Here is a 21,421-nt window from a genome sequence, read left to right as displayed (position 1 = left end):
AACGGGACCCTTATTAAACAGAAATATTTCATAGTCCCATGAATTTAGAGGTAAGAAAAACGTGTTAAAATCCCTTGATTATGTAGGCTCCTTGATTGACCTGTTTTGCGGACAAAGGATATTAAAATAAGCTTTTTAACAGAAAGTTTCAAGTTTCGAAATGCAACGTTTAGAAAATTTTTAGATTCTTTGTGAGAGATTAGGTGTACGAACTACATTATCTGTAAAGGTCTGCGTTCTCTTGTTACCTTGCATTTAACCTTTAGTCGGGACCGCGGTGGCTCAATGGTAGAGTGTTCACATCTGGTGCATGGGCTCCTGGGTTCGATCCTAGCTCGCGCCAAGTGATCTTTGTGGTGAACAAACACCGTGTGCGTTGGTTTTCTCGGGGTTCTCCCGTTTCCTCCCACTTTCTTCATTCCACCAGTTCATTCATTTCCCATCATCACCGTCTCCTTTAACCTAGCCCTGCATAATAGTGGTACGTAAAAGTCAAAGATTTCATTAACCTTTAGTGAACCAAGCCCGGCCCTACATACCGCGCAAGTTTTTGAACGAAGTTCAATTTTCATCGAGTTATTTTCAAATATCAGTAACTCATTCTCCAGTTGGTCTAGAGACATGGAACAAGGAACACAGTATATACAATACATCAAAAGGGAGCCAAAAATAGAGGACGGAGTGCGGAAAGGGTATACCATCTATCCTTTGTCTCGGCTTTGGAAAATTTTTGTTTCATTAAGTTGTACATATAGTATTTAGTAGTAGAAATTAATACTGTAACTGAATACGGTACGTACATCATTTTATTTTATCTCAGTACGTCCATTTTTTTTTTTTTTTAATGCATAGATCTACCTTCTTTAATCAGAAACCTATCTTTAACGGAAATTTTTTAGAGTTCTATTCAATTTCACTAAGCTGATGTTACTATATGCTTATGCCAGAAGTGCTTATTTACTTCTCTCGGTATATTTATTCTTTATTTACAGATACTTGGCACATTCTAATATTTTTTATTTGTATGCATATACATATATTAACTCCAAGTTTGTTGTTTGAGCCTTGAAAAAGCCAAATGTATTCAAGAAGCTGTGGACGTTTGCGGAGATAAAAACATTAGAATCCAACTTGCGTTTATCAATGCTCATTTCAGTTCAACTTCATTCATAACGAGGTTAGAAGAGTGGGGTTAGGGCTTCCTAGCGCATCTGAGTTCTTTTTAGTCAATAATGAAACAAATTCCATATAACCAGTTGGACAAACATTTGTTCGAAAAGCACAGTCAACAGTAGCGTAAAATTCTGGCCTAAAATGCTTGTCTGATGTAAATAAGATATTTCCGGGAACATTGAGGAGCGAATTTCCAGATTTATCGACAAGTAGCATTGCTTCTTTGAAATACTGTCCCTTAACGAACTGTGACACGGGAAAAAAACATTTCCTATGTACAGAAATGTTTTCACTGATAATCAAATTTTTTTTTATTTTTTATTTATTTATTTATTTATTTATTTTTTTTTTGTCCTACAAAATATTGTAAAATACATAGTTTCGTATCGTAACATGAATGCATCACAGTTATACACCAAGTATGTGTACTTCAAGCAATACAACTTTTTTTTTCTTTGAAATGTAAAAAAAAAAAAAAAAAAAAAATCTCACTTCAACTTTAGATTGTGATTGGTGCATAGTCACCCTTCTAGTGTATATTTGCATATTTCCAGTGTATGTTTTCGTGATTTTTAGCGCATACTTTGCTGTTTTTTTTTTCTTTCTTTTTAACTGCATATCGATTCGAGGTCTAATAATAACGTCAAGTAAGACGGATGAGACAATGCATATAAAGAGTACCTTAGTAACGAATAACATATGAAGAAATCCATTCCCCTGACCTTTGACAGGAAATTCCCTGACTTTTTATGACAGGTGTGAGATGACGTTGATATATAAATAAGGAATAAATAAAGGTGAATATTTATATATGAGAACATTTATTCTATAAAGACAAATAGTAATCAACTGCTCATACCTACGTTCCAGTTACCTCCCATAAATAGGTATTATAATGGTTGGCTAAACTGAAATTGGTGTACAATTAATGTCAGAAAAATATATTTTATAAAACTTCCTTGATTTTCCATGATTTCCAGTCTTTTCCCATGAGCTTCCCTGACCTGCGCCATTTTCCCTGACTTTCCTGATTTCCTTGATCAGTGGAAACGTTGATGAAGCACTTCCAGCAAGTAGGAGCATGAGATTGAAAATTTAACATCTTTTAAAAGATTTTATTCCGAAAAATGAATTAGCTAAGTAACACACCCAATCACATACATGGTTTTCCATGGGCGTGAAGATCATAATCTCGTTAGCAGTTTGATATCACAAACCATTAGACAATGTGTATGCATAGATATTGTCCCATAAAAATTTACCTAAAGCGATAACTCCTCCTCCTCCTTTTTTTTATGTTGTTTCTTTGCGCCAATAATATTACGGCATAGATTTTGGGAGTTGTAATTACAAGTTTTCGCATTTTGTAATTTTAAGCAGTGTCGGTTTCATACTTGCGAAACAATTTCAAATATGGAATTGCTGTAAAAGACACTATGATTTTTTTTAAATTTTATTTTTGGCTATTGGAAACTATAGAAGTCCTGGATGTGTTACTTACCTAAGGTGTTTTCCGGAATACTGCTTTTTTTTTAAAAAAAAAAAAAAAAAAAGACAATCAAATTTTCAATTTTATATAACTTTTTCCTACTGATTTTAAATAAGGTACGTCGTAGCATGATTATAGTATGTGACAAGAAAGTATTATGTATATGCAATGCCTAAACCGTCTCATTGCGTTATTACTGTCCTAGAGGTCTCCGAAATTTGGATGTTCTTGATACTCTAGCGCAGCGTTTCCCAACCGGTGTGCCGCGGGAAAATCGAAACAAAATTATTAATTCTATAGCAACCAATTTGCAAGAAATAAAAAAATGTATATTTTTGGAATAAAAGAACAAGCATAATGAATTGGCATATGGGAAAACCAGTTTCGAGCTTTCATCTCTGTGAGAAGGAGATCAGTAATCACAGAAGAAAATTACCATGGTATTTTATATTTGCAAATAATAATAATACCTATGGGTGTGCCGCGAGAATTCAAGTTACACCCGTAGTGTGCCGCAAGTTGAAAAAGGTTGGGAAACGCTGCTCTAGCGTCTTTAGTTTGCAAAGCTCAATAAGAAAAAAAAAAGAAATCTTTGAGTTTAACGGCCCACAATTATTGCCGTTAGAGTAACGGAGACGATGATTAAAGCATGTGAATGATGCTGGAAGAATTGGTGGAATGAGAAAGTGGGAGGAAACGGGAATACCCTGACAAAACCCACGGATACGATATTGTCCGCCACAAACTTACTTGGCCGGGAATCGACCCAGGGACCCTACGCACCAGAGGTCAGCGCTCTACCACTAAGCCACCGTGCGCCCAACGCTGAATAACAAATGTAGAATTAAAAGTTTTAGTTTTTCGTGTAGATTGGAATATAAGTAAGAATGAGATGTAGTGTTATTTGAAAAAAAGTAAATAAATAAACCTTACGTTACGTAGGCAACACTTATCTGATGGTACTGAAGAGCATGTCAAATTCCCTGTCGATGCTTGCATTCGACAAAATTTTAGTTTATCTTTTAACTCACAATGGTTGATACGTATACTAGTTCAAGGTTATCCTCAGATTTTGTGACCTCAATTTAACATTCTCCGACGTCATAGGAAAGATGAAATTTTGCAAAGCGACGTATGTCGAATGAGAATACAATTTGCTATTGTTACTTTTATATATTTCTGTGTTTTTATTACGTTATTAATACTGCTCTCTGCTAATTATATTTCCTATCTCGTCATGGAACCAAAAAATAAAACATTATAACATGAAGGGGATCTTTGTAAATTACTTTTCAGGTTGTGAAAGTACGATTGATTTCGAGACGTGGTACAATGTAAAAATATCTTACAAGTAAAAACATGGTTGCTGCGCATCTCGAGATACGAAATTCCCTGATTTTTCCAGGTTTTCCAGGTCCAATGCGTAAAATTTCCAGGTAACGTTACTACATGAGAAAAATGTTATATATAATTCTCGAGCATTTTAATTATACAGAAAGGACATAATTTTACACCAAATGCCTAAAATAATATTTTCAGTGAACACACTTTGATGTGAAAAGATTCATGTAATGAAAGAAACAACTTACTTTTTTTCCTTCTTCCAACGGTTTTCTTGGCGACCATATAATTATTTAATACAAAATATTTTTTTTGAAAAGTTTTAGTTTTATGATTTTACTAGGCATTACTCGAGTAGACGGTTCTACCAAATTTTGACTCATTTTTTTACATTTACAGGTTAGCTTAGAGATTTGTATTCCTTTTAGCAAAGCATGCACTAAATGAGGAGTTCCATCACTACTTGCAGATTGACTTCAAGAGGGCTCAGTATAAAAATAGTGTGGGCGTACGGCATGAAAAGCAGTGCATAAAACACGAACCAACTTGTGCTAAGTGACCGCTAAAAAGCACGAATGCTATCTAACCGAGTCAAGGTAGAAGCACCCGAGCGGCAGAGAGGGGGTGCGTCTGTAGGGAGCAAGTGCGTCAGCCACGTCGGGTAAACACAAACGAGAATAGTGGAAGAAACATTCAATACTTTCACTATCACTCAAAATTCATTACAATATGCTGGGCAATGACAATAATTACATATAATCACACTCTTTTTCCTTCACGAAAAATGTTTCACATCGTTTTTTACTTATGAATCTTATATTTGTTACAAGCGTCTGTTCGAATGAACCCTTTTACTGTCACACTTAAAATTTTGTACTGCACTATACGTGTCACTAAGGGACTGCACCTCTTCATATGTCTACTAGCAGTTCTCTCCAGCATACATGAAACTGTATAACACCAATAAAACATACACAAACAAACACACACAAAAAAAATGCATGTTTAAGATTTTTGTAATGTGTGAATATGGTCTTCAACATGGGCGGCGATTAGGGGGGCAAAGGGGGGCAGTTGCCCCCCACTTTTTTGAGGTGACCCATTAATGTATATATATCTAGTTTCATTTGGAAATGTAAAATTATTGTATGTATTACTTGTTCATAGAAAAAATTATGCCATATAATATTTGCTGTTGCGTGAGTATGTATTGGTTGTCTTCCCGTGGAGTTAAGAAAGCTACAAGAATTGCGTTGTGATTGCCACGGAAAATGGCTGAAAAATTAATCTATTGGAGCGCAATTCCAGTGTATTTTCATTTCTTCTTACAGTGTTATTCGGCTCGATATATTAGTCAGCCGCTTTGAAACTAATTGAGAGAACATTTCACAAAAGAAAAAAAAAGTCTTTCATAAAGTTATTCTTTAATTGAACAAAAATTTACAGTTTCTATTTTTTTCTTCTTCTTTCTAATATTAAGGAATATTGATTAAAAAGAGAGTAATAAGAAACAACTTGTACCTTTTCCACTGTTTTGCAGTGTAATATACGAGTGAAGTGATGCGTTTAGGGGTGTACGAGTGTATATACAATTAAATTTAGTGAACTCAACATAATTCTAGGTATTAGGATTATTTTGTATAACTGGAGTGTGGAGTGATTCTAAGTACTGTTGAGTTTAAATGTATTCCTAGAAAGTGAAAACTGCACCTAATGGCAACGAACATATTTCGGAAGGGCCTTGGTGGCTCGGTAGAGCATTCATCTCTGGTGAGCGAGGTCCTTGGTTCGATCCCCGCTCAAGCCAAGTGAATTTTGTGGTGGACAATCACCGTATGCGTGGGTTTTCTCGGGGTTCTTCCGTTTCCTCCCAGTTTCTTCCCTCCACTATTTCATTCACTTTTCATCATCACCGTCTTCATTAGCCTAGCCGGTTTAACTGTGGAACGTAAAACTGAAAGATTTTAATTTCATTTTAACATGTTTTGGGAAGCTGCAAAAGTACTTCTTTAAATTTTGTACATGTGCTTATAGTATTTACTGTCTTTCTAAGAGTAATAACATACATTTAGAAGCATGTGTGGAATTAAAAATAAAAGATGTTCATTAATCCCTAGTTTCAATATAACTTTTTTCAAAACAAGCCTCATTATTATTACTATGTGATTAATATTATCCTTTCTATTTATTTGTTTTGCAAATTTGTTATTAAATAGCTACCGGTAATCTGATCACAGAATTTTTCAGACAGAATTTCAAGATATTCATAAGCAAGGAATCATATCTCTTCTTACACCTTCGTTGTTTAAGAGTACCAAGGGTTATACGGTTGCTCTTGTCAATTGACTTAATAAAATATAAAATACGATGTACGGTATTTTAACTGAAAAAGATAGTATCCTATTAGTTATACAACCTTTCGTTAAACAAAGTGTTAGAAACAACCAGTAAAACTCACACTGATATACAAATATTCATATCATGTCTTGCCCCCCCACTTTTAACGTCCAACCGCTGCCACTGGTCTTCAAATAGCAGTGCTTCTTTATCCGTTTCAGCAACCACTTTCCTCTTCTTTTCTTCCAAATTCTTCATTAGTTCACTTCTTCGTTTCTCCGCCACGATAATTTCCTCATGTTCGTGTCCCTCCTGTTTCTCTCTGCTCACGGTTTTCGCGACATCTCGCTCGGATATTTCTCACATAATAGATCGTATCCTCTGTAATTTCTACCTTCTCAACATTACCAGTATTCTTTATTCTTTCCCATACCAGTCACTGTGATTCTTGAGATAAATTTCCAATTAAGCATTTTTTATTTACTGAAGAACCTCTTTCTACGGCAGCATTACCATGCGAAAGTACGAAAATCTTTTTAAGGAATGACATGAGTTCTGATTCAGAAGATACAATAACACTTTTCCAGAATGTGTTAAGTTGGATTGCCCTTGAGTACGGTAGTTATTCGTTTCTTTCTACTGGATCAGCGAACATTCTAGAAATCCACTTGTTTTCAACAAACATCTCAAGGCAAGAACAAAGTCGTTTCATAGCAATTTCTGGGTTTCTACATATTACATTAGCAGGGCTTGAAAAATCTTGCTTGTAAGTACTAGCCAATCAAGTAATCTACTAGCCAGACCATTTTGCAGTCACAGCGTTTATACTCGCCAAATGTAAAAAAGTACTTGTCACTGGTAAGCAGGCAAGTGGATTTATCAAGCAATATAGGCCTACATGGGGATCACAAAACGACAGATTTCTGTTGAACTGAAATTTCAAAACAGTCGTTTCAAATAAGTTTGTGCAAAATGACTGCAGACATTTACGAAGTTAACACTTTTTGCACTAACCAAGTTCTTCGAATCTGTTATATTAATCTTAGCGACATTTGTAGTTTTAAACAGTACATCATGTTTAACAAATCTATTCATTGCAGATGTCATTATTTGATAATTCTGAAAAAAAGAAAGGAATCATGAGGTGTTCGGCCTGAAATGCTCTTAAAAATGGTTCAACTTCACAAACAAGCAGTTTTAAAAACGCTAATTTTGGACGAATCATTTTATATATATACTAGTCTTTGGGTAGCTAGGAGCTCCACCCCCAGCCCCCCGAGTTTACTCGGCCTACGGTCTCGCATTCCTTATCTATCGGCCTTTGCATCAACAGTGAATTTCGTGAACTTGCTCTTCATATTTCCTGAATTTGCCCATCCGGGGGCTTCGCACCCACACACTGTCTTTGCTCGGCCTTCAGCCTCGCATCTCTTGAACCCACAATTCTATCATTTCTTTTCCTATGCCAACTATTTAAAAGATAACATTTTGAATCCCAAGAAAACGCCCATTTAAACAGCATGGAAATTTCTCCATACCCCTTCAGATCCCTAAAAAATTAAAAATTTTCACTTGTAGGAACTTTCCTTTCGGTTAGTCCTGGAAAGGTAGAGCCATGCCAAATTTCATCATTCTAATCCTGCTGGAAGTACCTAAACATTTTGGGGTGTAGAAGACGTTCCATATAAATAACATGGGGAAGATTTTTCAGTTCCCCATAAAACCACTCTACGTTTGGAAATTTTTATTTATGATGATTCACTTAGGTGAGGCTAACAAAAACGTACACGCATACCGAATTTCAAGCTTTTATTCCAATTCTAAGCACATAAAACATGAGATTATAAGTCCAAAAAATGCCCATTTAAAATAACATGGGGAAGTTCTTCATCCCCTCTTCAGACCGCCTAAAAATTAAAAAATATTCACTTTTGGCAATTTTCCCGTGGGTTTGTCCCGAAAAGCTACAATCATGACAAATTTAATCATTGTAGCCCTACAAGAAGCGCTCAATAATTTCGGGGTGTAAAGGAGTTCCATATAAATAACATGGGAACGATTTTTCAGTTCCCTATAAACGACTGTAAAGTTGGATTTTTATTTTTTTTTTTTATTTTTACTGGTTTACTTAGTCAGTGCTAAGGAAAACGTACAATTATACCGAATTTCAAGTTTATATTCCAATTCTAAGTACCTAAAACATGAGATTATAAGTCCAAAAAAAGCCCATTTAAATAACATAGGGAAATTCCTCATTCCCTCTTTATACCCCCAAAAATTTAAAATATTCACTTTTGGCAATTTTGTTGTGGGTTAGTTCCGGAAAGCTACAATCGTGACAAATTTAATAATTGCAGCCCTACAGGAAGTGCTCAATAATTTATGTCAACTCATGTAGTTTTATATATATGAACAAAATCACCAGAGGTGCAAAAAGTGCAGCCAAGTTCGTCAGCCTCAAAAAGTATTGAGATGAGGATGGATGAGCCAATTTCCTTGGTCACTGCATCTGAAACGAACACTGGAGCTTGGCGCGAGGTGTCTAACATATTCAAATACATTAAGATGTCAGTTCCTAGTTTCACGGCCGGGACATTTCAGCCCCAAGGCTAGTGGTGACCCCCAAATCCACCCGCTCACAAACACCATCCCTAAGGCTCGTTAACATCATTTACCTTGACACTTCGTAAAGGAATATAAGGTTTCCTTGTCTGGGTTTCGAACCATCAAATCTTACTGCAGTATACTGTATATGTACATTAGCGTCTTAGCAAAGTTGATATTCCTAAGGTTGGTGGTGGTCCCAAACTCACAACGCCCACCACCACTTTCCCTAAGGTTCCTTAACATCATTTTCCTTGACACCTCGCGCCAAGTTCCAGTGTTCGTTTCAGATGCAGCGGCCAAGGAACTTGGCTCATCCATCCTCATCTCAACACTTTTTGAGGCTGACGAACTTGGCTGCACTTTTTGCACCTCTGGTGTTTTTGTTCATATTTCATTTCTTTTTTTAGTTCAACGTGTCAATGTCATATATTGGGATTCTCAATTGTGATATATTGCTGGATTTAAATTTAAAATTGTACATTTTTAAAGGAGTCATAATGTGTCACACATAACATTAGTTCCCAAGGGCTATCCCACTGGGAATCGAACCCAAGACCCTGTACAAGAAAGGCGCACATGCTAGCCACTAGAACAGCGGGAAGGATTTATTCTATTAATATCCGTCAGAGAGTTATGTCCAAACGTGATTCTAATTCTTTTCCCCGAACTACAAAATCACGATCGCTAATATCTCATTTTTCATTACCTAAATACGAAGAGGATCAACAGGGCCCAAAACCCTGGATGCTGAATCCTCGCTGCTACATCACTAGACATAGCTGTCCACACTGCGAAATTACTGAGTTGATTACATGACGCGCAGTTTCATACTGTCTCGGTTTTTTTTTTTTTTTTTTTTTTTTTTTTACAATGATATACGCCTTTCAAATAGCTAGTACAGTAGAGCGTCGATTATCCGAACGTCGGTCAACCGAACGACCGCTTAACCGAACTGTGTACTCGCTCGCACCAGTTACTCTCCCACCCTACCGTCCATCATCCCCCTCACTCCCAAACCAAGTTTCCCACAGTAGTCGCCGCACTCAGCCACCGCTGGTGGACCATTGCTTCTAATGGGGCCTTCATAAGGCGCTGCTGACCGGCCACGCCGCCAGTCGCTGTGTTTCAACATGTACAGTTCGATTAACCGAACAAACCAGTTTTCCGAACACCCATGTCCCCCAATTACTTCGGATAATCGACGCTCTACTGTAATCTTAATTATATTTGCCACCAACATATCCTAATTGTATATAAAACTACATAAACTGACATAAATTAAAGGGCTGCTTCCGGTTGACGTGGAAAGTTGAAATGATGAAGGGGGATGAAGAATTTTTCCCATGCTATTTAAATGGGTCTTTTTTTGGACCTATAATCTCATGTTCTAGGAACTTGGAATTGGAATAAAAAATTGAAATTCGATATGCTTGTACGTTTTTTGTTAGTATTACCTAAGTAAATCAGTAAAAATAAACAATTCCAACTTTAGAGTGGTTTTATGGGGAACTGAAAAATCTTTCCCATGGTATTTATATGGGACACCTTTTACACCGCAAAATTATAGGGCACTTCCTGTAGGGCTACAATGATTAAATTTGACATGATTGTAGCTTTTCAGAACTAACGGACCGAAAAATTGTCAAAAGTGAATATTTTAATTTTTAGAGAGTCTAAAGAAATTCCCCATGCTATTTAAATAAGCCTTTTTTGGACTTGTAATCTCATATTTTAGGTACTTGGAATTGGAATACAAACGTGAAATTCGGTATGCTTGAACGTTTTCGTTAGTATTACCTAAGTAAGTCAGTAAAAATAAAAAATTCCAACTGTAGAGTGGTTTTATGGGGAACAGAAAAACCTTTCGTACGTTATTTATATTGGACGTCTTCTACACCCCAAAATGTTTAGGCACTTCCGGCAGGATCAGAATGATGAAATTTGGCACGATTGTAGCCTCCCGGGAATAACCTACAGGAAAATTGCTAAAAGTGAATATTTTTAATTTTTAAAAAGTCTAAAGGGAGATGAAGAAATCCCCATGTTATTTAAATAGGCGTTTTCCTGGAATACAAAATCTTATCTTTTAGATAGTTGAAATAGGAAAAGAAACTTGAAATTCGGGGATTGTGAGCTTAAGAGATGTGAGGAAGTAGGCCGAGCAAAGGGTGTGTGTGTGGGGGCGAACCCCTAGGATGGCAAATTCAAGAAATACGAAGAGCAAAGGTACGAAATTTACTGTTGATGAAAAGGCTGATACGTAAGAGATTCACACACTGTTCACAGATAGAGACACGAAGCATCAAGAACATTTTTACATAACGATTGTGGTAACTATAATATAACTCTGGTACAAATATATTTACGAAATCGGTTACATTTTGTTGCTACTCTCACATAATCTCGAAAAATTGGATTTCTTATTTCTTCCAAAAATTCATTAATTTCAAATCTTCTCACCTCAACATTATCTTATTTATCCAATTAATTTCAATATCTATTTAATACCAACGACTGCAATAAAGGAAAAATCTTCACCGAGAAAAGAAAAAAAAATATTGGTTTTCCTTGTCTGGGTTTTCAACCACGAAATTTACGGCAGTATATACGTGTCTTAGCCCACGTTTTTAAAAGTTAACTGATTCACAGAACGTGCCTCATTAACTTGCTTAACTACTTATTAATAGCTTTCACTTATTTTACTCGCACACTGAGAAAAAATGTATGTGGCGTACGTAAAAACATTGCTTACATGTGTAAATCCTGTAGTTTTTGTACCTAACGTATACTAAACGTATAACTGAAAAAGTATATTTTAACATACTTTCCGTATAAGTTTTCCGAATAAACGTACTTTCCGCACGAACGAAAGAACTGTATGGAGGCGGTCATGATGTCACATACAGATGGCCGTATGTAACTTATAGCTGACGTACGTAATGTACGGAAGACTGTTAGATGTCAGACATTCTGCAACGACATTGTGTAATATCTAAGCGGGAAAGAGGGCAGTACGTATATAGCATATGGATAACGTATGTTAAGTGTTGATTTCTGTAGTACACATAAAGATCCCGTATATTTGTACACTATACCGCTGTCCGAATAACGGATTTTTCTCAGTGACCTTAGCTCGTTTTTCTATTAAGCTAGAACTACAGGGACACGAACACAGAAATATCGAGGAGAGTTAAGATTCCAAAGGCTCTTCCACCGGGAATTGAACCAATTACCACATACACCAAAAACGCACGTGGTAGCCAATAGACCAGCGAGGATGGCACCAACTCGACTACTCGGACGATTGACAACATTATCACTATACACATGATATGTTCAAGAACGGAATCGTTCCCGACTTCTGATTGTAAGGATTTTTTTTTTTTTTTTTGCCAATGAAAAATTTTCCATAGCAAACTCCTCAAATTTCATTCTCAAGCCGTTATAGGGTACCTTTATGGAGAGTTTCGCATCTTTATCTCACTAAGAAGTACCTAATGGTTATGAACAGTTTTTCGCCCATAGAAAATTCCATAGCACATTCCTTACATTTCCCATGAAAAATGATCCATGAAAAATTTACCATAGCACATTCCTTACATTACTGTCCTTTTTCACAATCAAGTCATTATAAGGTACCTCTATGCACAGCTTCACGTCATTATCTCATTGGGAACTAGCAAATCAATGTGATAAGTGAGTAAATGAAAAGTTTTCTGCTTTGCTAAGGACAGTTTTTCGCTCTTGAAAAATTCCCCATAGCACATTCCTCACATTTCGGAATTTGTTCACACTTAAGCCATTATAAGATACATTTATGAAGAGTTTCACGTTTCTGTCTCATTGGGAAGTACCTAATCAACTTGATGACAGTGAGCGAAGCGATTTTTTTCCTGGTTAAGGACAATTTCTCGCCCATAAAAATCCCCATAGAACATTAATCATATTTCGGACTTTTTTTCTGTACACGAGTCATTATAGGGTGCTTCTATGCAAAGTTTCACATCTATATCTCATTGGGAAGTACAGATGGTGACAAGAAAAATGGAAACACCTGAACGAAATTGCAAATTACCAGATTAATATGGTGTCGGGCCACCTTTCGCCTTCAGAACAGCCTTGATGCGACGTGGGATGGAGGCATAGAGGTCGTGAATAGTAGCAAGTGGAATTTTACACCATTCCTCGTGCAGGGCATCGGCCAGTTCTGTGAGAGAGGATGGAGGTGGAAATCGTCGCCGGAGTCGTGTTTCCAAGACGGACCACAAATGTTCAATTATGTTGAGACCTGGGGATTGGATGGGCCAGGGAAGGTGTTGAACTTCATCCCGATGTTCCTCAAAACACGCTGCAACAACGCCAGGTGTGTGAATGGGTGCATTATCATCCTGGAAGATGGCATCATTGTCCGGGAACAACATCCGGACCATAGGATGCAAGTGGTCTCCTAAAATTGCGACATAATCATTGACAGGGATTCGTGCGCTAAGTGTGACCACAGGATCCAATGAAAACCATGATATGGCGGCCCACAGCATCACCGAGCCGCCGCCATGTTTCACAGTTGGGCGGAGACACTGCAGATCATAGCCTTCTTTGGGCGTTCTCCATACATAAACACGGCCCGTGGATGGGAATAGGGTGAAGGATGACTCATCCGACCATATCACACGTTTCCAGTCCTCAACGGTCCAAGTTGCATGGTCGCGGCACCATTTGCGGCGTGCGAAAGCGTTATGGTCCCTGATGAGCGGTTTGGCCCGTGCAACACGACCCCGTAAGTTCATGTCATGTAATTCGCGGCGGACTGTGATTGTCGAAACAGGGTGGGGGAGGTGTTGATTGAATTCCTTCGTCAATTGCTCCGAAGTGGCACGACGGTTCTGCGTGACAATGCGCTTTAATACCCGGCGTGACCTGTCACTCATGATTTTCTTCCGCCCACTGTTCCGCTTCCCCGATGTGGTTTTCCCGTGTGTTGTGTGGGCCGTCATCACCTTCGACACTGTCCCACGCGACACACCTAACACAGTAGCCACTGCCGTCACACTCACTCCACATAACCACGCACCAACAATTTGCCCTCTTTGAAAATCTGAGAGGTCTCCAATTTTACACTACCTCCGTCTGCTGCAGCCACTGGACACTGCTGTTTCACTGCGCCTGACGTAGTATGGAGACCGACCTAACACACCTCCACCAGCGGTCCGGCGCTGCGGACGCCACGACACCACTGCCAACCCATACATCTGACGTGTTGCCAACTACAGGTGTTTCCATTTTTCTGATCACCATCTGTATCTATTCAATTTGATGATTCAGAGAATGAACCGATTTGTTTGACTAAGGGCAGTTTTTCGCCCATGAAAAAACTCCCATTGCACTTCCTTACATTTCGGACTTTTTCCATATTCAAGTCATTATAGGGTACCTTTATGCAAAAAAGTTTCAAGTTTCTATCTCATTGGGAAGTACGTAACCAATTTGATGAGTGAGTGAGTGAAACAATTTCTTGCTAGGCTAAAGACAGTTTCTTGCCCATAAAAAATTCCCCATAGCACATTCCTCAGATTTCTGACGTTTTCCATACTCAAGTCATTATAGGGTAATTTTATGCAAAGTTTAAAGTTTCTATCTCATTGGGAAGTACCTAATCAATTTGATGAGTGAGTGAGTGAAACGATTTTTTTTCCTGGCTAAGGACAGTTTTTACCCATAAAAAATTTCCCATAGCACATTCCTCAAATTTTAGACTTTTTCCATACTCACGTCATTATAGGGTACCTTTTTCCAAAGTTTCACGTTTCTATCTCATTGGGAATTAAATAATCAATTTGATGAGTGAGTGAGTGAAACGATTTCTTGCTTGGTTAAGGACAGTTTTTTCCCTATAAAAAATTTCCCATAGAATATTCCTCAAATTTCGGACCTTTTCCATACTCAATCATTATAGGGTACCTTTATGCAAAGTTTTAAGTTTCTATCTCATTGGGAAGTACGTAACCAAATTGATGAATGAGTGAGTGAAACAATTTCTAGCTAGGCTAAATACAGTTTCTTGCCCATAAAAAAATTCCCCATAGCACATTCCTCAGATTTCGGACTTTTTTCATACTCAAGTTATTATAAAGTACCTTCGTGCAGAGTTTGACGTCTCTGTCCCTTTGGGAAGTACCTAATCAATTTGATGAGTGAGTCAGTGAGTCTGAAAACTGCATATTTTAGGGGTCCAGTACTGGAATATGGTTGAGGGTGGGAATGTGGGATTTGGCATATGAGTACATCTCTCGGATATCTCCTTAAATTCTAAATTTCATGTTTCTACCCTTAATAGGATCGTTTTTACAAAGCCTCGAAATCAGCGATTTTACCCAAACTCTTGTTCGTGTATAATATGCTTACGGCAGTGCAGGCCAGTTTTCATTTTCTTCGCGGAACTTGGCTGCCATGCACTGCAGTTCATGTTGATAGTAATATGTTACTAAATAATATGATACTAAATTATGTTATTGAATATAGCAACAATCAATTGTCACTTTAAGTAATCAGAATGCTAATAAAATGACAAGTGTCATATATTTGTGGTATTTATTAAAACCGTCACCATAAATGCAAACGATATAGATACAAACAATATTTACAAAATCATGATGTGAAATAGAAGTAGTACAATGGTAGGGGTCTATCAAGGAGAAATCCCTGATACTCTCGTGTGTTTATAATGTCACGTAGTCCTCCTTTCACGACATTTATGTCATGCAAAAGTTCATCAGCGCAAAGCTTATACTCACAAACACAGGCCTTCCATCACCGCTGTCAGTCCTGGGTGGTTCCTCTGGACGCAGAATAAATGTACCATACCACACTCTTAGCAGGTGTAGGTCGAAAAAAAGATGATAATTGTTTTAAAATGCCTGGTTTTATAGTATCACTAAAAACTGTTTTAGTTTTAGCAAGGCACTGTTTATGCTGGAAAATGTTTTTTCAATTTAAAATAGACACCTTGAAAGATTTTAACTTATATGTTTTGACACCATCACCTTGAATAAGCATGATATTATCACTTTGAAGGTTTTTATGTTTTGATGCCACTGAAAAATCCGTTTGCGTAGGACGTGTTGTTTTTCGTGGTTGTATCGTATTGTTAATCTTGATCTTAAATAGAATTTTCACAAGGAGAAATCACGATGTATATGAGTGTTTAATAATTTTAAACTTTTCATCGTTTAATGATTTTGGGAATATAATAATCCCCCTTTTAATAAAGTACAATGGTCAACTGTTCATGAGAACCAGTGACATGGAATCCCTTAAAATTTTTCATCGTTTGACTTTTATAACCATGGGGCTGGTGCACAAAAGAAAGAAAAAAAAACACTAGAGGAAGGAGGCACTAGTAAACACACACACGAGAAAAAAAATCACTAAAACTGCTGGATCCGTGTAGATGTCGAGCGTGATCCCAATGGTGTATCCGGGAAGGCTGGAACTCGGGAAATCCTGATCGTGGTGGTGCAGCACGTCGAGAGTCAAGGGCTATCCCCTGGAAGTCTGCTATCTGGAAGGCTTGATCCTTGAGCCAAAATGGACAACATCTTGTGGTCTGGAAGTCGAGAGGTCTTTCATCCAGAAAAGGAAACTGCGACTTGGTAGGCATCATCCATGGAAACGGGTAGCAAGATGATGGGTAGCCCAGGTGCGTTTGTGAAAATAGGCCGGATGCGGAAAAGAAATTACATGACAGGAGGCACTGAATTACTTGTTAAAGACCATTGTGAAAACATTTTTTTTAAAAAAAAAGGACTAAAAGAAAGAAAAAAGGGAGAAGAGAAAAGTAGGAAGAAGAGTAATGCTATTGCAAAAGGAACGTACAAGGAACAAACGGGATAACGTAAAAATACGTATAATGGCGTACTGAAATGAAGAAGGCACCTAATCAATCTTTAGGGAGATACGGAGATTCCGGGGTGTGTGACATTATTGGTATGAAAAAGAGGAAGATAGGTTGGGTTAGGAGCAGCGGGAGGTGTGTAAGATACGGTGTAAGTGTGGCGGGTAGGCGTTGGGTGGGTAAAGGAGCGACGAAATTTATGAGTTAAAAAAAACTTGATGTAAAAGAAGCCACCAATGATACAGAAGAAAAAGATGAGGGGGATTGCAATGTATAAAGATATGGGAATAAAGTCGCCAGCTACAACACCGGGTATAACCAGAAGGAAGAGGATGCTAAAAGAAAAGAGAGAAAAAAAATTGTAAGAGACGAGCCCCTTATTTCATTTTTATTTATTTATTGATTTATTTTTTTTTTTAATTATTTTTTTTACTATGATCATGTTTACTATTATTGTGTGTGCTGTGTACGGAAGTATGGTCGTGGATAGCGAAAGATTCCGTTATAGTAGAAGAAGTATAGAAATGAAGAGTGAATTTGCCATTAAGTAGGACAGAAGGAATATATATATATATATATTAGTGAGACGTAGTTTATTCCTGGCCAAGGTACCATAAGTTGACCTGGAAGACAAATGATTCGGGAGAAACTGCATGAGGTTGCCAGTCGTGAGCAAAAGGAGCTTGTATACGGGTGTTAAGAAAAAAAAATGGAGACGCGAGTAGCAATGGCAATTAATGTGTACCGTCCTCGGTAGTATAGTGGTTAGTATCCCCGCCTGTCACGCGGCAGACCGGGGTTCGATTCCCCGCCGGGGAGCCATAATATATTACTAAATAATATGATACTAAATTATGTTACTGAATATAGCAAAAATCAATTGTCACTTTAAGTAATCAGAATGCTAATAAAATGACAAGTGTCATATATTTGTGGTATTTATTAAAACCGTCACCATAAATGCAAACGATATAGATACAAACAATATTTACAAAATCATGATGTGGAATATAAGTAGTACAATGGTAGGGGTCTATCAAGGAAAAATCCCTGATACTCTCGTGTGTTTATAATGTCACGTAGTCCTCCTTTCACGACATTTATGTCATGCAAAAGTTCATCAGCGCAAAGCTTATACTCACAAACACAGGCCTTCCATCACCGCTGTCAGTCCTGGGTGGTTCCTCTGGACGCAGAATAAATGTACCATACCACACTCTTAGCAGGTGTAGGTCGAAAAAAAGATGATAATTGTTTTAAAATGCCTGGTTTTATAGTATCACTAAAAACTGTTTTAGTTTTAGCAAGGCACTGTTTATGCTGGAAAATATGTTTTTTCAATTTAAAATAGACACCTTGAAAGATTTTAACTTATATGTTTTGACACCATCACCTTGAATAAGCATGATATTATCACTTTGAAGGTTTTTATGTTTTGATGCCACTGAAAAATCCATTTGCGTAGGACGTGTTGTTTTTCGTGGTTGTATCGTATTGTTAATCTTGATCTTAAATAGAATTTTCACAAGGAGAAATCACGATGTATATGAGTGTTTAATAATTTTAAACTTTTCATCGTTTAATGATTTTGGGAATATAATAATCCCCCTTTTAATAAAGTACAATGGTCAACTGTTCATGAGAACCAGTGACATGGAATCCCTTAAAATTTTTCATCGTTTGACTTTTATAACCATGGGGCTGGTGCACAAAAGAAAGAAAAAAAAACACTAGAGGAAGGAGGCACTAGTAAACACACACACGAGAAAAAAAATCACTAAAACTGCTGGATCCGTGTAGATGTCGAGCGTGATCCCAATGGTGTATCCGGGAAGGCTGGAACTCGGGAAATCCTGATCGTGGTGGTGCAGCACGTCGAGAGTCAAGGGCTATCCCCTGGAAGTCTGCTATCTGGAAGGCTTGATCCTTGAGCCAAAATGGACAACATCTTGTGGTCTGGAAGTCGAGAGGTCTTTCATCCAGAAAAGGAAACTGCGACTTGGTAGGCATCATCCATGGAAACGGGTAGCAAGATGATGGGTAGCCCAGGTGCGTTTGTGAAAATAGGCCGGATGCGGAAAAGAAATTACATGACAGGAGGCACTGAATTACTTGTTAAAGACCATTGTGAAAACATTTTTTTTAAAAAAAAAAAGGACTAAAAGAAAGAAAAAAGGGAGAAGAGAAAAGTAGGAAGAAGAGTAATGCTATTGCAAAAGGAACGTACAAGGAACAAACGGGATAACGTAAAAATACGTATAATGGCGTACTGAAATGAAGAAGGCACCTAATCAATCTTTAGGGAGATACGGAGATTCCGGGGTGTGTGACATTATTGGTATGAAAAAGAGGAAGATAGGTTGGGTTAGGAGCAGCGGGAGGTGTGTAAGATACGGTGTAAGTGTGGCGGGTAGGCGTTGGGTGGGTAAAGGAGCGACGAAATTTATGAGTTAAAAAAAACTTGATGTAAAAGAAGCCACCAATGATACAGAAGAAAAAGATGAGGGGGATTGCAATGTATAAAGATATGGGAATAAAGTCGCCAGCTACAACACCGGGTATAACCAGAAGGAAGAGGATGCTAAAAGAAAAGAGAGAAAAAAAATTGTAAGAGACGAGCCCCTTATTTCATTTTTATTTATTTATTGATTTATTTATTTTTTTTAATTATTTTTTTTACTATGATCATGTTTACTATTATTGTGTGTGCTGTGTACGGAAGTATGGTCGTGGATAGCGAAAGATTCCGTTATAGTAGAAGAAGTATAGAAATGAAGAGTGAATTTGCCATTAAGTAGGACAGAAGGAATATATATATATATATATTAGTGAGACGTAGTTTATTCCTGGCCAAGGTACCATAAGTTGACCTGGAAGACAAATGATTCGGGAGAAACTGCATGAGGTTGCCAGTCGTGAGCAAAAGGAGCTTGTATACGGGTGTTAAGAAAAAAAAATGGAGACGCGAGTAGCAATGGCAATTAATGTGTACCGTCCTCGGTAGTATAGTGGTTAGTATCCCCGCCTGTCACGCGGCAGACCGGGGTTCGATTCCCCGCCGGGGAGCCATAATATATTACTAAATAATATGATACTAAATTATGTTACTGAATATAGCAAAAATCAATTGTCACTTTAAGTAATCAGAATGCTAATAAAATGACAAGTGTCATATATTTGTGGTATTTATTAAAACCGTCACCATAAATGCAAACGATATAGATACAAACAATATTTACAAAATCATGATGTGGAATATAAGTAGTACAATGGTAGGGGTCTATCAAGGAAAAATCCCTGATACTCTCGTGTGTTTATAATGTCACGTAGTCCTCCTTTCACGACATTTATGTCATGCAAAAGTTCATCAGCGCAAAGCTTATACTCACAAACACAGGCCTTCCATCACCGCTGTCAGTCCTGGGTGGTTCCTCTGGACGCAGAATAAATGTACCATACCACACTCTTAGCAGGTGTAGGTCGAAAAAAAGATGATAATTGTTTTAAAATGCCTGGTTTTATAGTATCACTAAAAACTGTTTTAGTTTTAGCAAGGCACTGTTTATGCTGGAAAATATGTTTTTTCAATTTAAAATAGACACCTTGAAAGATTTTAACTTATATGTTTTGACACCATCACCTTGAATAAGCATGATATTATCACTTTGAAGGTTTTTATGTTTTGATGCCACTGAAAAATCCATTTGCGTAGGACGTGTTGTTTTTCGTGGTTGTATCGTATTGTTAATCTTGATCTTAAATAGAATTTTCACAAGGAGAAATCACGATGTATATGAGTGTTTAATAATTTTAAACTTTTCATCGTTTAATGATTTTGGGAATATAATAATAGTTAGGATATATTTTCGTAGCAGGAAGATTTTCGTTCTTTCTTCTCTCTCTTAGGTATTTCAACACACTTATTAAGTTTTTAAGAATTTATAATGCTCTAACAGCAACTTCATCTTTCCAACCTAACGTATAGCATAAAATTCCTTTGGAAATTTTGTTGAACTAGTAAAGAACACAATCTGCTCTTCTTGCTGGTGTGCTTTTAAATACATTATATTAAACTCTTAGAAAGTCTACGATAATTCCACTCGGTAGCTTTTATAGCAGTTTTAGTCACGCTGTGTAGACCACGTGTTACAAACTCCAAGATAACTGGAAAACCATCTATATCCTTAAGTTCCCTAAAAAAACTTAACATTACCATTTCGTCCATCAACGAAGACCTGCAAAAGACGTCTCAAGTGAAAAGACTGAAGTTTACCTTTAAACGAGACTATTAAATGTTATTGTAGAACGTCCTAAGACCGATGATCCAAAATACTTACTAACAACCTGATCTTCCTTGTTACTACAAAATCTAACTATAAAGTCCATTTGTTCAGTTTGGCTTACTTTATTTAAATTTTCATCAAATGAAATACTAAAACAATCACTATTATATTCAAACTATTTGAACAAACTTCGAGAACTGATTCCCGGCACCGAAACCAGCAAAAACGTCCTGGGGAACTTTGATCAGTGAGGGATAGTTTCGGCGATATGAGGTGCCGAAAGCATGGAAAAATGAACTT

General features: G+C 37.3%; 1 protein-coding gene and 2 non-coding genes across 7 annotated transcripts in view; 2 read left to right on the top strand and 1 right to left on the bottom strand.

Annotated features, from left to right (window-relative positions):
- LOC145674539 (uncharacterized) overlaps positions 1-21,421 on the bottom strand; it is a 192,164-nt gene that overhangs the window by 161,443 nt on the left and 9,300 nt on the right. The window lies entirely within an intron of this gene.
- TRNAD-GUC (transfer RNA aspartic acid (anticodon GUC)) lies at positions 17,586-17,657 on the top strand. The gene has a single exon. It is a non-coding gene; the product is annotated as a tRNA-Asp (tRNA).
- Positions 19,833-19,904, top strand: TRNAD-GUC (transfer RNA aspartic acid (anticodon GUC)). The gene has a single exon. It is a non-coding gene; the product is annotated as a tRNA-Asp (tRNA).

Source organism: Thermobia domestica, chromosome 17, assembly GCF_964235325.1.
Source record: "Thermobia domestica chromosome 17, izTheDome1.hap1.1, whole genome shotgun sequence".
NCBI classification, from domain to species: domain Eukaryota; kingdom Metazoa; phylum Arthropoda; class Insecta; order Zygentoma; family Lepismatidae; genus Thermobia; species Thermobia domestica.
Note: the sequence above shows the minus strand (reverse complement) of the source record. Positions and strands in the feature narration are given on the sequence as shown.